Genomic DNA, 11,117 nt, shown 5'->3' on the forward strand with positions numbered 1-11,117 from the left:
TTCACCATTCATTTGCTAAAAATACAATTACTGAGGATTTATTTTATACCATATATTGTATCCAAAAATCATCTCTTTTGCTACATTATTGCCCCTTTTTTAGAAAAAGGCATTGGATCTCTTTGGCCTCCAGTAAAAGGAAATTTGATGTAGTCTAAAAGAAAATTTTTAAGCCTTCTTGCACGTCGGCATGCATTTGTTTAACAGACTGATTAGCTGGGAAAACAGAGTTCAGGACTCTGTGAAGAAAAAGGCTCAGGATTTCTCAGCATTTCTGTGTCACATACTTACAGTTTCCTGTCTTTGGTGAAAAGTATTCTCTCTTCTAATATTCCCCCAAAACATGTTATATTTCTTATTTCTATTTGCTGTTAACCTTATAAAAGAAGTGTTCTACCATGTTGTTGTCAATTCTTCATTAAATATTCACTTAAACAATTTCTTGATAGGAAAAAAAAAGATACATGGCCATTACACAATGAAATGTAAGCAACATGGAAAAGTAAAAAAAAAAAAAAAACAAGTAAAAATACCTCACTTTCAACCTCCCAACTCCCCAAAATCACCTTCAGAAACATTTGAGGAATGTAACTCAAGACCCAAATCTTTCTAAGACCCAAAACAATAGAAAAATACATGTATGGGATCATACAATTCATGCTCTTTTCAAATTAAAAGTATTCAATATATTTCTTTTTCTTATCAAATGTATTGAGGAATAATATATATACAATAAACTGCATCCATATAGGTGCACAGTTCATTAAGTTTTGACAGTTGTAGACACCCATGAAATCATCATCACAATCAAGAAACAATATATTTCTACCACTCCCAAAAGATTCTCCTGCCCCCTTACAATTCATTCCTCCCTTTGCCCTAAGCCCCAGGCAACTACTGTCCTGTTGTTTGTTACTACAGATTTGTTTGCATTTTATGTAAGCAGAATCATAAAATATATACCCTTCTGAGTCTCTTATAAAGAGATTCCTGACTGTAGTGTTGCATAAATGTCAGTTAAATCAATGCGGTAGTATCGTTCAAATCTATGTCTTTGCTGATTTTTTTAGTCTAGTTTTTCTATCAATTATTCAGACAGGGATGTTGAATTCTCCTTCTATGATTGTAGAACTATTTATCTATTTCTAGCAATTTTTGCTTACATATTTTAAGGCTGTGTTATTAGGCACATATGCATTTATGATTGTTATGTCTTCCGAATGAATTGAATCTTTTCTTATTTTAAAATGTTCCTCTTTATGGTTAGTAGTACTCTTTATCTTGAAGTCTATTTTTGAATTTGTTTCTGGTATCATTTCTCTTCAGTCTGATGGATTTCCTTTAGTATCTCTTGTAATGTAGATCTGGAGGCAAGAAGTTATCTTAGAGTTTTCATTTGTTTGTTTATTGAATCTGAAAATGTCACCTTCATTCTTAGTGGATATTTTTTGCTAGCTTTAGGATTCTAGGTCAATAGTTCAGTTTCTTTCATCAGTATTAAGGATAGTGTTTTACTGGTCTCCATAGTTTCTGATGAGAAGTGCATGGTCATTTGAACCATTATTCCCTTCTATGTAATGTATCATTTTTCTCTGGATGTTTTCAAGATTTTCGTATCTTCAGTTTTCTGAAGTTGGACCATGACTTGCCTAGGCATGGTTTTCTTCTAACTAATCCTGTTTGGAGTTTGCTGAGCTTCTTGAACATGTAAATTTATGTATTTCACTAAATTTTGTGTACTTTCACGCATTATTTCTTCAAATATTTTGTTCAGTCCCATTCTCTATCTCTTCTCCTTTTGGGACTCCAGGTACATGTATATAGACCTTATGAAATTTTCCCACAGATCCCTGAGGCTCTGTTTTTGCTTTGTGTAATCTTTTTTTTCGCTTTCTCTTTTTGCCTGATTGAATGATTTTTATTAGTTTTTCTTCACTGACCCTTTTCTCTGTTGTTTCCATCCTGCTATTTAGATCTTTAGGTGAATTTTAATTTCAGGTATTGTATTTTTTAATTCTGTAATTTCCATTTAGATTTTTTAAAATTTTCTAGTTTTCTGCTGATCTTTATAATCTTTTAACTTAAAACATATTTTCCTTTACCTCACTGAGAAGAGTTATAATAGCTGTTTTGCAGTCCAGACCTATACTGATAATTCTAACATCTGGCTCATCTCAATGTTAACATTTCTTGATTGTCTTTTTCACAGAGTATGGGTTATAGTTTCCTGTCTGTTTGTATGTTGAATAATTTTTGGATTACCTCATGAACACTGCAGATACTATGTTGTGTAGACTCCTGATTCCGTCATATTGCTTCAAAAAGTGTTGAAGTTGTTTCAATGAGCAATTGACTAGTCTCAAATTGCACACTCTCATGCCTACAGTGGTTGACAGCTCAGATATCAATTTAGTCTTAGTTGTAAGTTGCTTTCTGTTTGTCCCATGAAAGTGTGTTGCAAGGATCAGTCAGAGACTTGAGCTAAATTTAAACATAGAAGTTTCAGTTTTGTTTCTCTAGCTCTCCCTTCATGGGGTTTCCTTCTCACTCTACCACAGCCCTGGTTGTTTTGAGGTGTCTTTTCCCTGGTATAAGAAAGATAAGGTATTTTATATAGAAGTTATAGCATCCTAGTGCTACTTCCATAGTCTTATGACTGCCCTAGGGATAAGCCACAAAATATGGAGAACTAACTCCATGCAGGTGACTTGCTCCAAGTTTCAACTCCACTTTAAAAAACTTCTTACTTTTGTTCAGTCTCTGGAGTCCTCCAAATTAAAAACCAAACCCGTTGTCACTGAGTTGATTCCAACTAATGGCAACCCCATGTGCGACTGAGTAGAACTGCTCCATAGGGTTTTCTTGGCTGTAATATTTATGGAAGCAGATTGCCAGATCTTTCTTCTGTGGGATTGCAGGATGGATTCAAATCGCCAACTTTTAGTTTAGTAGTTGAGTGCAAACTATTGGCACTACCCAGGGACCTTTTGGAGTCCTCCAGTAGTTATTTACTTTTCTTTTTCTTTCCCCAGAATTTATGGCTCTTATTTATTGAAGAATTGTTTGTTTGTTTTCTTTTTAGGTGCCCACTCTTCCATACCAGAAGTGGAAACCTATTCGATTTAATTTTAAATGAACACAGTTTAAGAAAAAGAAACTGAAATGAAATCAATAGAATTTCTAAACTTCAGATAAATGTTTCTTTAGTATGAGATATTTCCTAAAAGATCCCTCTGGAAATAAAAAAAGATTAATAAATACTTAAAATATCACAGTCATTGAAATTTTTAAAATTATGTGCCAAGTTTAGAGAGAACTTTTTCAAGTTATGCTGTTAAAGAATAATCAACATACTTCCTGCGTTTTTCCCCCCTCCACACTTGATTTTTGTTGCTTATATTATTTTCCTTACATTGTGATGGTTTGTTTTTCATTCTAGAACTATAATTCACATAGTTACTTAATCTTAGCTCCCTAAAGAAATTGATCTGATATTTCTGATCTATCCTTTACCGTATTTCTGGTTCTTTACATGATCCATACATTAGATGCATTTTATCATCCAGTTTTGGTCTGTTTTAAGAATAATTCACTGTTATGGTGTTTCATAAAGTCTTGGTTGCATAAGAATGTTTGCCTATTGCTTTTATATCTGAAGAACATTTCAGCTGGGCATAAAATTCTTGGTTTATTTTTACTCATAAACTTTCAGACATTGGTTCCACAATCTTATGACACTGAATTTGCTAAGAATAAGTCTGAGGGCTGCCTGATTTTTTTTTTTTTTAATCTTGTTTGTGTTATCTTATTCCACTTAGATTCCCATATGATTCTTCCTTTAGCTTTGAAGTTCCATAATTCCACTAGACTATGTCTTGGTGTGATGATTCTATATTATTTTTTCCTGGGAAATTGTGTGCCCTTCAATTTGCAGATACAAATATTTTTCCAGAGTTTTTTTTTTTAATTTTACCTTGGAATATATTTCTGTTTCATTTTCAGGATCACAAAACAGGTGCTTATTGGTTCTTCTTTGTCTTTCACATTCTACATCTTGAAAAAGATCATTTTTAAAAATAATTCTTTTATCTTTTATGTTAGGTAATTTATTAAGTCTATGGCTATGTTTAAAGGAGCAGTGGTTAAAGCACTTGGCTGCTAACTGAAAAGTTGGCAGTTGGAACCCGGCAAGCCATTCCTTAGAAGAAGGATGTGGCAGTCTAGCTTCCATAAAGATTACAGCCTTGGAAACACTATGGGGCAGTTCTACTCTGTCCTATAGGGTCACTATGAGTCAGAATCGACTCGATAGCAACAGGTCTTTTCTTTTTCATTTTTATGACTATGTTCTGAGTTTTGTTCTGTATTTTCTCTTTAACTTCTGTGATATTTTCATTTCTTTCCTGAGATATGCCAGATCACTTTTTACGTCTGTCTTAGTTATCTAGTGCTGCTATAACAGAAATACCACAAGTGGATGGTTTTAACAAAGAGAAATTTATTCTCTCACAGTCTAGAAGGCTAGAAGTCGGAATTCAGGGTACCAGCTTCAGGAAGAGGCTTTCTTTCTCTGTTGGCTCTGGGGAAAGGTCCTTGTCATCAGTCTTCCCCTGGTCTACGAGTTTCTCAGTGCAGGGACCCCAGGTCAAAGTACACGCGATCCTGGCTCTTGCTTGGTGGTAATGAGGTGTCCCGGCTCTCTGCTCACTTCTCTCTTTTATATCTCAAAAGAGATTGACTCAAGATACAACATAATCTTATAGATTGAGTCCTACCTCATTAACATAACTGACTCTAATCCTGCCTCATTAACATCATAGAGGTAGGATTTACAACATATAGGAAAATCACATCAGATGACAAAACGGTGGACAATCACACAATACTGGGAATCATGGCCTAGCCAAGTCGACATTTTTTGTGGAAAACAATTCAATCCATAACAATCTTTATCCTTAAAATGTATCCTTTGGATTGTTTTAATTTTTAATGATTTTTTTATTCTTGAGAAGTCATGTTTTCTATGTTTCCATTGGAATAATAGAAATTGATTTGTTTAAACTCCTTTGATATTTTGTAGTATCATTTATCTCATGTGTTTCTTAAAAAATCTCCCTCCTTTTGCATCTTTAAAAAAAAAAATTTATGCATGTGGCCTACAATGGTTCCTTTATTATCAATTTTCATCTTTGAATAGGACTGTCTCCTTGGCAGGGTATAAAGAGTTATAGAAGTGGGCAGTGAGCCTATGCTCAAGTTTTCTTGCTCTGGAGTCACATCTCCATGAAATTGTTGGCTATAAATAGGGACGTACAATCCCTTGATGCATAATATCTCTGTGTTGGGATATAGCTGTAGCTATCATTATTTTTTCTCCCTTTTACTTTCTCCACCTTATCTCTGGCAGCTTTCCTTGTCTAGGAGGTCTGAAGGGGCAAAAATGCTACAGTTTGTAATCTGTGGTTGTGGCAGTTACTTCATTTCATTTTATTTTTTCCTCTTTTTATAATTTTTTTATTGTGTTTGTTATTGTTTTCTCATGTTTTAAGGGAATGGGAGAAAGTAAAAATGTTTTTATGTGTTATCTTTGTGTGGAAGTCTCTCATTTCCTCTTTATACTGCTGTTACATGAATCCTAAATCCACCATAGTATTGAAGCTTGCCTCAGAGTTTATGTGTAAATTCTTTATCACCCAATCCGATGGGATCCTTTCAGTGTGTATTTTCTTGGACTTTACTGCAAGATTTAACAAGCGCAATCACTCCAGTCCTTTTAAACTTTTTGCCTTCTGTGATATCATAATTTCTTCTTCTGTCTTCCAAAATCTATTTTGTCTGTTTTCTTGGTTCTTCTGCTTTCTTCTTCCTACTAACTATTGGCCTTTCCCAAGGTTTAAGCTTTTACTCTCGGATCTTTATTTACTATGTTTATTAAAAAATCTCGATTCTGTACACTATCTCAACTATTACCACCAGGTCAATTATAACTAAATCTATGTCTACAACCTTGATTGCTTTTCCATGTTTTTGCCATTAGTATTATCATTTTTCTAGTCACTCAAGTTTGACTGTCAAATCATTGTTGACTCTGCCTCGTCTTTATCTGTTAGCTTCTATTTCAGAAGTACAAATTCTCAATTTTTTCCTTTTCATCTACTTTTACACTGGTCCATTTTATTTTGTGGGTTGTAATTTGTGTCATAAGTTGTATGAGAAAACTTACAGAGTGATATGTGTTTGCCTCTGCAGGGGACTTATGAATTTTCACTGGTCCCAGATAGCTTTTAAGCCAATTTCTCATAAAAGGGTTTCTGTACCACTTGGGATGCATTCAGACTATACATGTGTGTCATGGGCCTGATTTTCTTACTTCTCACAGATGAATCTTTACTAAACATGACTCTGGGAAGATGGCAAGATTTCTAGCTGCCTTCCAGGGCCTGGTGGATGTAGGTTTTCTCATCCCAGTTTCACCGACAGAATAGCACTTCCTGACTCTAGGCTGCATATTAATAGCTCAGTTCCAGCTCTCTGTGAGTTCCTTCCAAAGAGTATTAATATCCACTCTAATTCTTTCATGAAGACTTCAGATTCAGTTCACTATTTCTAGCACTGGAGGTGCAAACGGTTCCAACCCACCCAGTGGCTCCAAGGGAGAAAGATATGGTGATTGTCTCTGTGAAGCCCTGTGAGGCAGTTCTACTTTGTCACATGGGGTCACTATGTGTTGGAATCAATTTGATGGCACCCAATGACAACATTACTACTCTTACTTCTAGCTCAACTCAGCTATAGATTTAATGTTGTTGTTACGCTATATGTTTCAGTGGTTAAAATGGGAGGGGGATATTGCATTCAGCAGCTTGCTCTGCCATATTGACTAGAAGTCTTTTTTCTTCTCCCACTTGCAGTTATACAGTCAATTAATTAAGTCTAGTGTTTATTTCCCCCTTTGTAACTTGTCTTATGTTTAATATTCTTTTTATTCCCACCACCGTACTTTAGCCCCCAGTTGAGGCTCTTGTCATATCACAGTGGATTAGTGCCTTAGTTTTCTAATTCCTCTCTCTATTGCCATTCTATCCATACCCCAATCTATCTTAGATAATGTTGTCATAGTATTTGTCATAGAAATTGACTTTGATCATATCACTGCTCTCAACAGAAGTCTTTCATGGCTCTTCACTGCCAAATCTAAACTGTTGCCAGCATAACAAAACCCAAACACCTCTTTGTAAACCTGTCTTTTGCTACTCTCAGCACAAGCTGTGAGTTTCAGTGATGTTTCTATACTTATCAGCCCCTTAGTGTTGCAACTTCCTGATTACCACTTTCACCTTTGTTCATTAAAAAAAAAAGGAAAGAGAGAAAGAAAGGAAGGAAGGAAGGAAAGAAGGGAGGAAGGAAGGAAGGAAGAAAGAAAGAAAGAAAGGAAGGAAGGAAGGAAGGAAGAAAAAGAAAAACAGTTGTTGTCCAGTTGATTCTGACTCATGGAGATCCCACATGTGTCAAACTTGCTCCACAGGGTTTTCTATGGCTGATTTTTCAGAAGTAGATCGCCAGGCCCTTCTTCCAAGGTTCCTGTGAGTAGACTCAAACCTCCAACCATTTGGTTAGCAGCTAAGCACATTAACCATTTGCACCACCCAGGGACTCCCACCTTTGTTCACAACTGTTGCCGTAGAGTTGATTCCAATTTATAGCAACCCTATATAACAGAGTAAAACTCCCCCACAGTGTTTCCAAGGAGCAGCTGTGGATTTGAACGGCTGACCTTTTGGTTAGCAGCCAAGCTCTTAACCACTGTTCACCAGGGCTCCACACTTTGTTCACACTATACCCCAAATGTGGGAAAATATGGAATTTCTTGCCCCAATCAGTATACTTCTTCAAATAATATTCTTATTTTAAACAAAGTTGAAGACTCTCTCCTTCCATGGACTCTTTCCTGAGATCCTATTTCATGCAAATTCTAATTTTATGAGTTGCCTCTGCAAGTCTTTTGATGCTTGTCTTGGCTCTCTCTCTCTTCCTCCCTCCCTCCCTTCCTCAGTCCTGTCCTCTTTCTCTGCACATAAACTCCTTGAAGGCAGAAAGGGAGGTAAGAAACCTTATTGTATGAGGAAAAATTTATACGTAAGTTTTATTATTCATAGTTACAGAGTGATTTTTTTCTTTTTTTTGATCTAGGAAATGAGAAAGTGAATTTTGATGTGGGAGAAGGGTATAGAAAGGGACAGAAAATAAAATCACAGTCGTCACTAAAATCAAGAGGAATCTTGAGACATTGTCTTGAGAATAAAAGCTGCTAAAAATCCCCAGCCACTTGATTTTCACCTACTTGATTATCTATTGTGCTTGGGGCAAACCTCAATAGCTCCATGGAGATACAATCACTTAAAACAAAACAAAATAAACACTAAAAACAGCTCAGTTCTTATGTAACTGATATTTTTTAAAATCCATAAATCATAAATTATTTTAAATACCCATTACTTTTGCTATCTCCATTTTCAACTTCTTTTAAACAAAAGAGCAGACAAAAAATGTGTATTATTGAAAGTTCTATTTATCTATTTATCTATATCAAATTGATAAATTTTATCTGTTAGTTTTTAATCCTTGATAAAACACAATGCCTTTCTTGCTTTGCTGAAAAATGTGTAAAAAATATCTTAGGATTTTGGATGACCACATGCTTAGTACCAGCTCATAACGTGATGGGGCAAAAGAAAAAAAAAATTAGGCTTCATTAAAGAGAATACTAATATCTGTGGGAACATAATCCCACTGTACTCTGTACTCCACATAGAAATTTGTAGATTTGTAAAAATGTTAACACTGCAGTGAAACATGGGCACATCGTTAAATTGGTTTATTTAAAATACAGGAGCCAGATAAGTGCGGGCAGTTGTCCAAGGCCCCAGTCCTTATTGGCAGAGCTGGAACTTTGCTGACCACCCCAGTCTGGAATTCTTGCCATGGTCTCATGCACCTCCCTAGAAGGACTCCCTGCTGGTCTGATGCTTTAAAATGGTCATTGTCAAATTGTGCAGCATTTCAAGGAGGGAATGGAGTTTGATAAGTGTGTTGGTAATAGTCTCGTGCCAGAAAAGGTGAAAGGAATTTAGAGAGAAATAATTAATTTTGTCTTCTGTAGAAAAAGGAATAAAGTACCAGTGTGTTGCTCAAGGGTACAAAACAAGGACCATGGCCATGGGGGAGTAAGGGGGGGTCACTATGTAGACGCAAATTTCAGCTCAGTAGGAAAATGCAGTGGCAGACATGGTGCTGCTCACCAAATACTCAGTTGCTCATCTATTTTTCCTGGTCCTCTCGAATTTAGGCAGTGCCTGGGTCTTGTTCTGATCAATGAAGTGTGAGCAGAAGAGATCGGTGTACCTTCTGGACTGAGATAGTAAAAAGCCCAACAGTGATTCTCCAGTCTCTCCCTTCCCATCAAGGAAGGGTTCTATCATGGCACCAGCCACCAAATGGTGTAGCCTTGTCAGCCTGTGTCGAAGAGTCACTGTGTGAGCAGACACCCCCCAAACCAACTACCATCACATCCTTTGCTGTCCATAAAGGAATTGTAATAACATAAATTTTGTTCTTTAAAGCTACTGGGATTTGCTAACTGCAGGTTAATATAAACTGATGTTTCTCAACCAATTTATTTCATTTTGCCCCTTTAAGAGGACTTTTAGTACATGTTTTTCCCAGTCATCCTCCCTCCATAATATTTCAATACCACAAATATATTGCATATCTGTTTATGCACTATACGTGTGTGTATGTGTGTAAAGAGTATGAACTTTTTGCCCTCGAGAATAAAGTTTTGCCCCTTTGGGGGGCAATATTGCTCCCACTGACAATGCATGATATAAACTATAACAACTAGAGTGGTACAGCAGTGGAATGGGTTATCTTTGAGATGAGCTCCTCATAACAGGAAATGTCCACACAGAGGCTAGAAGGACATCACCAAAGATTCTATAAACAGATGTTTTCCAGTGCAAGAGACTGAACTTCTTGGGTTCGTTAAAACTCTTTCATTATTTGACTTCTTAAGAGCTCGACTGCTAACCAAAATGTTGGCAGTTGGAATCCACCTGTGGCTCCTTGGAAACCCTATGCGGCAGTTCTACTCTGTCCTATAGGGTCGCTATGAGTCAGAATCGACTAGACTACAACGGGTTTAGTTTTTTGGTTTTTGTTTCTGGAATATTTTCCTTTGGTTTCTGCCACAGTAAATCATATATTCTTAATATTTCTTTTATGTCTTCCTTCCATACTTCCCAATTGTGAGTCTTTCATGAGGCTCAGATGCTCATGGCTCATTTTTATCCTCTGTATCTGCATAACTGATTCAGTCTCAAGGCAAACTTTGAATTCTATGTATATGAATTCCGTATTTATTACTTCAGCCCTGACCTCTCATTTGAGCTCCAAGACCATATCTCTAACACCCAGCCATCATGGCATATGCCCCATGTTTAACAGCCCAGGCTTTCCCTCCAGACTCATTGAAACCTCACTGAGGCCATGATCCATGTGATCTGGCCTAAGAGTGGTGTCACAGTCCAGGAACACACTCCAGTGGCCAAAAGTATTTTCAATATGGGTGAAATCATTTTCCTGTGGTCACTAACATAATGAAATAGCATGTAGTCCACATAAATGCTTCTTCAAATCATGTTTTCGTTTTCTATCTACTTTGTCTCTACAACATGCAGTTACTCCCAAGTATTTCTTCTCCCCAAAACTCCTTCATTAGCTCTGCATCATTCACCTCTCTTTCCTTTCTCAATTCTGCATCACAAGAGCCTAATTGCTTTTTAGCAATAAAATATCCCTTCCTGGAGGGTGTGGGAGTGAAAGAACCTGAGCATTCAGAGCCAGAAATTCCTTTAGCAAATAGAAGCAGAAGAAAAGTCGGGCATGTGTGTGTGTCAAGTTTTGCCCTTAACAGTATTTATTTCTGCCACCTGTTGTTGACAGACTCCCAGCCCTGATATCTAGAAGTCTTTATAAAGTCTATTCTTTGATGAGTCTTCTAATGGACACCTATTGGCGTATCTGTCCATCACACAAGGACTCACTTAAATGTCTTCCTC

The sequence above is a fragment of the Trichechus manatus genome, unplaced genomic scaffold (assembly GCF_000243295.1).
Source record: "Trichechus manatus latirostris isolate Lorelei unplaced genomic scaffold, TriManLat1.0 scaffold00083, whole genome shotgun sequence".
In the NCBI taxonomy this organism is placed as follows: domain Eukaryota; kingdom Metazoa; phylum Chordata; class Mammalia; order Sirenia; family Trichechidae; genus Trichechus; species Trichechus manatus.